At 35.8% G+C, this 6,520-nt stretch overlaps 1 non-coding gene across 1 annotated transcript; it reads left to right on the forward strand.

The window, feature by feature from the left end:
* The first annotated feature begins 2,150 nt into the window (after positions 1 to 2,150).
* On the forward strand, positions 2,151 to 2,255 carry LOC130835442 (U6 spliceosomal RNA). The gene has a single exon (XR_009048926.1). It is a non-coding gene; the product is annotated as a U6 spliceosomal RNA (small nuclear RNA).
* Positions 2,256 to 6,520: the final 4,265 nt, after the last annotated feature.

Below are 6,520 nucleotides of genomic sequence, written 5' to 3' on the forward strand. Positions count from 1 at the left end.
GAAGCCAGGGGACGACTGACAACCTGATAACAGGAGACACCAAAATGGCTACCAGATCCTCAGGAGGAGGTGGGTCAGTGAGAGCAGCAGCAGGAAGGAGAGGCATTTGCCACTTGCCTAGCAGGTGAGGCAAAGGGCCTGCAGGAAGCCGGGCTGACAGGCTTAGCAGCACGCCCTTCCCACCTTCCAGAGGCCCTACACTCAGGCAAAATGGTCAGAGCTGAATCAAAACTGACCAGGAAGGAACAAAAGAAATGAAGGAAAGAGAAGGTCCAGATAAAAGTTGGGCAGACAAAGAGAGGAAGAAAAACTCAGAAAATAAAATTTTTAAATTAAAAAATGTATTTACTTAACACCACATAGAAACAACAGGAATTGTTAGAACAAAATCTCCTTCTGATAGTCAGGAAAACTAAATTCACATAGCAATGAGTAACAGAAAAGTGTCAAGGCCAAATCCCGTACAAAGATCCTATGTGTCTTCAATAAAAAGTTCTATCTGAGAATTTTTTACATCGTCTGAGGATGAATTAAAGGATCATTTTTGCCACCTTAAAATTTCATGAGGAGGAAAAAATTCAAAATCTGGATAAATTACTTTCAATTTTGACATAATAAACAATGTAAAGAGAAAAGAAATGGAATACATTGTTAGAAAAGATATTTGAAACACATTTTAATCTCACTAATAAATTTTAACTTGTGACTACTAAAACTATTATAATAATTCTAAATTTTTAAATTATTTTTCAGATTTATTATTGATTCCTAGTTCTTTCTCTCATGGCAATATTTGGTTTTGACCTTGATTTCAGCCAAATATTGACTTTAGCTTCTGGCCCTCTAGCATTTGGAAAAAATATATGTATAAGCGCATTTCAACCCTGTACAATTTATGGCCTGGATGACAGAACGAGAACGTGGATTTTCAGTGGGCTGCTTCCTCCCGAAAGGAGAATGAGATGAAGGGGTTAGGCTGTGCACCCTCAATATCTCTTTCTAGATTCTTCAATGAGATTAAGGCTTTATCAATTATCTCTAATAAAAACCACTTGAAAACTCTAAGTTGAAAAGATATGCTATGAACATTGGAGATGCACTCCAATGTTCACAGCAGCACTATTTGCAATAGCCAAGACATAGAAACAACCCAAGTGCCCACTGACAGACATGTTTAAGAAGATGTGGTGCATAAGTATATATATATATGAAATGGAATATTACTGAGCTATAAAAGAGTTTGAAATATTGCCACCTGCAGCAACGTAGAGAAAAACAAATATTATATGATATCACTTACATGTGGAATCTAAAAAAATAATACAAATGAATCTATAGACAAAACAGAAACAGACTCACAGACATAGAAAACAAACTTATGTTACCAAATAGGGAAGGGAGCAGGGAGAGGGATAAATTAGGAGTTTGGAATCGTCTGTTAACTTCTATACATAAAATAGATAAGCACCAAGCATTTACTGTATAACACAGGGAACTATATTCAATATCTTATAATAATCTATAATTGAAAATAATATGAATATATATGTGTATATATATATATATATATATATAACTGAATCACTTTGCTGTACAACTGAAACTAACACAATATTGTAAATCAACTATACTTCAATGAAAAAAATAAATTAAAAAAAAAAACCTTAGTAACTTATTCAGAAAGAGAAAGACAAATATTGTATGCTAACTCACATATACGGAATCTAAAAATGGTACTGATGATCTCAGTGACAAAAACAAGGACGCAGATGCAGAGAATGGACTGGAGAACTCGAGGTTTGGGAGGGGGCGGGGGGTGAAGGGGAAGCTGAGACGAAGCAAGAGAGTAGCACAGACATATATATACTACCAACTATAAAATAGATAGTCAGTGGGAAGTTGTTGTATAACAAAGGGAGTCCAACTCGAGGATGGAAGATGCCTTAGAGGACTGGGGCGGGGAGGGTGGGGGGGACTCGAGTGGGGGGGGAGTCAAGGAAGGGAGGGAATACGGGGATATGTGTATAAAAACAGATGATTGAACTTGGAGTACCCCCCAAAAAATAATAAATAAATAAATAAAATTTTTAAAAAAACAAAACCTTAGTAACTTAAAACGACAATTTTAAATGTTCATAATACTATGAGTTGTTGTTGCTTCAGCACCACAAATAATAAAATTAGAACAATACAGAGAAGATTACCATGGCCCTGAGCAAGATGACATGCAAACTCACAAAATATTACATATTTCTAAGGGGTCAATTTTCCAAGAAGATATAACAATTGTAAATACATATAAACCAAAAATAGAGCATCTAAATATATTTAGCAACTAGTAATAGATCTGGAAAGAGAAATAGAAAGTAATACAATCATAGTAGGGGACTTGAATACCCCACTTTCAGCAATGGATAGATCATCCAGACAGAAAATCTACAAGGAAATGTTGTATTTGAACCATACATTAAATGGACCTAACAGACATTTATAGAGCATTCCATCCATTGGCAGCAGAACAGACATTCTTCTCAAGTGTACACAGAGCATTCTCCAGGATAGATCATATGACAGGCCACATAGCAAATCTTAGTAAATTTAAAAAGACTGAAATCATACCAAGTATCTTTTCCAACTATAGTGGTATAACTTGAAATCAACAATAAGAGGAAAGTTTGAAAATTTACAAGCATGTGGAAACTAAACAACATCCTCCTGATCAATGAGTGGGTCAAAGAAGAAACACAAAAGGAAAATCAAAAAGTATCTCAAAACAAATGAAAATGGAAGCACAGCACACCAAAACCTTTGGGATGCTGCAAAAGCAGTTCTGAGAGGAAAGTTTACAGCAATAAATGCATATATTAAGAAAATAGAAAAATCTCAAATAAGCAACCTGACTTTACACCTCAAAGAATTAAAGAAAGAACTAAGACCAAGGTAGCAGAAGGAAGGAAATAATAAAGATCAGAGCAGAAATAAATGAAATATAGACCAGAAAAACAATAGAAAAGATCAATGAAACTAAGAGCTGGTTTTTCAAAAAGATAAACTTTTCGCTAGACTAAGAAAAAAAAGATTCAAAATCAGAAACAAAAAGGAGATATTACAAATGATATTGTAGAAATACATGGTATCATAAAAGACTAATACAAGCAATTATAGAACAACTAATTGGATGAACAAGAAGAAATGGATAAATTCTTCGACGCATGCAACCTACCAAAACTGAATCTGGAACAGACTCACAGACATAGAAAACAGACTGTGGTTGTCAAGAGGGAGGGGAATGGGGGGGGGGTGGACTGGGAGTTTGGGATTAGCAGATGCAAAGTGTTATATATTAGAATGGATAAACAACAACGTCCTACTGTATAGCACAGGGAGTTATATTCACTATCCTGTAATAAACCATTATGGAAAAGAAAAGAAAAAAGACTGAGTCTGGAAGAAATCTTAACAGAAAATCTTAACAGACCAATAATGAGTGAGATTGAATCAGTAATCAAAACCTTCGAACACAGAAAAGCCCAAGGCCAGATGACTTCATGGTAAATTCTCCCAAACACTTAAAGAAGAATTAACACCAATTCTTCTCAAAAAATGGAAGAGAAGGGAACATTTTCAACTTTCTTTATTTCATGAAGCCAGCATTACTCTGATATCAAAGCCAGATAAGGACACTATAAGAAAAGAAAACTCTAGAACAATACCCCTGATAAATGCAAGAATTCTCAACAAAAGATTAGCAATCTGAATCCAACAACACATTAAAATAATCATACCCCGTAACCAAATGGGATTTATCCCCTGGATGCAAAATGGTTTAACACAATGCAAATCATTATATGTTATATACCACATGAATAGGATGAAAGAGAAAAATCATATGATCATCTCAATAGATGCAGAAAATGCACTTGACAAAATACAACACTTTCATGAGAAAAACTGTCAACATATTTGGTGTAGAAGGAACATACCTCAACATAATAAAGCTAACATATATGACAACCCACAGCTAACATCATACTCAATGGTGAAAGATTGAAAGCTTTTCCTCTAAGATCAGATATAAGATCAGGGTGCCTACTCTCACTGTTCCCATTCAAAATAGTACTGGAAGTCCTGTCTAGAGTAATTAGGCAAGTATAGAAATAAGAGGCATCCAATCCGGAAAGGAAGAAGTAAAATTGTCTTTATTTGCAAGCTGTGCGACCTTATGTAGAAAATTCTAAAGACTCAACCAAAAAAACTGCTGGAACTAATTGATGAATTCAGTAAAGTCATATGAAAACTACAAGACTTTGATGAAAGAAACTGAAGAAGACACAAATGGAAAGATATCTCATGTTCATGGATAAAAATTAATATTGTTAAAGTATCCATGCTATTCAAAGCCATCTATATGTTCAATGCAATACCTATCAAAAATCCAGTAACATTTTTCACAGCAATAGCAATAATAACTCTCAAATTTGTATGGAACCAAAATAGACCCGGAATAGTCAAAGCAATCCTGAGAAAGGGGGAAGGATATTTTCTTCAATAAATGGTGTTGGGAAAACTGGATAACCACATGCAGAAAAATGAAATTGGACCGTTATCTTACATCACTCGCAAAAATTAACTTCAAATGGATTAAAGACTTAAACATAAGGCCTGATACTGTAAAAGTCCTAGGAGAAAACATAGAAAAGAAACTCTTTGACATTGGTCTTGGCAGTGAGATTTTGGATATGATATGACACCAAAAGCTCAAGCAACAAAAGCAAAAATCGGCAAGTGGAACTACGTCAAACTAAAAATCTTTTGCACAGACTCAACAAAATGAAAAGGCAATCCATGGAATGGGAAAAAATATTTGCAAATTGTATGTTGGATAAGGGGTTAATATTGAAAATATATAAAGAGCTCATATAATACCAACAGCAACAAACAAATAATTTGATTAAAAGTGGGCGGAGGAACTGAATAGACACTTTTCCAAAGAAGATATCCAAATAGGCAACAGGTACATGAAAAATGCTCAACATCACTAATCACTAGGGAAATGCAAGTCAAAACCACAAGATATCACCTGACACCTGTTAGAATGACCATCATCAAGAAGACAAGAGATAACAAGGGTTGGCAAAGATGCAGAGAAAAGGGAACCCTTGTGCACTGTTGGTGGGAATGTAAATTGTTTCAGCCACCCTGGAAAACAGTGTGGAGGTTCCTCAAAATATTAGAAATACAACTAACATGTGACCCAGGAATCTCATTTCTGGATATATGTTTGAAGGAAATGAAAACAGGATGTTGAAAAGACATGTGCACGCCCATGTTTATTGTAGCATTATTCACAATAGCCAAGATATGGAAACAACCTAAGGGTCTGTCAATGTATGAATGGTTAAAGAAGTTCTCTCTCTCTCTCTCTCCATATATATATATGTAAAATATGTTTTATATATATAGAAAATATTCCCTTGTGTATATATGTACATATATGTATATATATATGGTTATAGAAGCTGTGATTATATATGTGTATATATACATAACATATATAATATTCCAACAGAATATTATTCAGCCACGAGAAAGAAGAAAATGCTGCCATTTGCCACAACATGGATGGACTTGAGGGCATTATGCTAAGTGAAATAAGCCAGACAGAGAAAGACAAATACTGTATGATATCATGTATACTGGAATCTAAAAAAGCAGAATTTGTAGAAACAGAATAGAATGGTGGTTACCAGGGACCGGGGGAGGTGGGTGAACTGGGGAGATGTTAAAGGGTACCAACTTGCAACTAGAAGATGAGTAAGTTCTGGAGAGCTAATGCACAGTACAGTGATTATAGTCAACTGTACTGTATTATATACTTCATTGCTAAGAGACTCCAACTTAAATGTTCTCACCACAAAAAATGAAATGACAATTATGTACCATGATAAAGGTGTTAGCTTAAGCTATGGCTAATCATATTGCAATATATAAATGAATCAAATCACACATTGTACACCTTAAACTTACACAATGTTATATGGAAATGATATCTTAAAAAAAAAAAATTACTGTGGGGACTTCCCTGGTGGTGCAGTGGTTGAGAATCTGCCTGCCAACGCAGGGGCCATGGGTTCAGTCCCTGGTCTGGGAAGATCCCACATGCTGCAGAGTAACTAAGCCCATGTGCCAAAACTACTGAGCCTGCACGCTGCAACTACTGAAGCCCACGCACCTAGAGCCCGTGCTCCGCAACAAGAGAAGCCACCGTACTGAGATGCCCATGCACTGCAGCAAAGACTAGCCCTTGCTCGCCGCAACTAGAGAAAGCCTGCATGTAGCAATGAAGACCCAATGCAGCCAGAAATAAAACAAATTAATAAAAAAAAATACTGTGGGTCATCAATTTGCACTGGACCCAATGGGAGGTCTTCGTGCTGGTTTTGTCTGGGTCACGCATGTAGCTGCAGTCATCTGCAGATGAGCTCTGTGGGTGAGCTCTCTTACACAGCTGGTGGTTGGT

Source organism: Hippopotamus amphibius, chromosome 13 (genome assembly GCF_030028045.1).
Source record: "Hippopotamus amphibius kiboko isolate mHipAmp2 chromosome 13, mHipAmp2.hap2, whole genome shotgun sequence".
NCBI lineage: Eukaryota > Metazoa > Chordata > Mammalia > Artiodactyla > Hippopotamidae > Hippopotamus > Hippopotamus amphibius.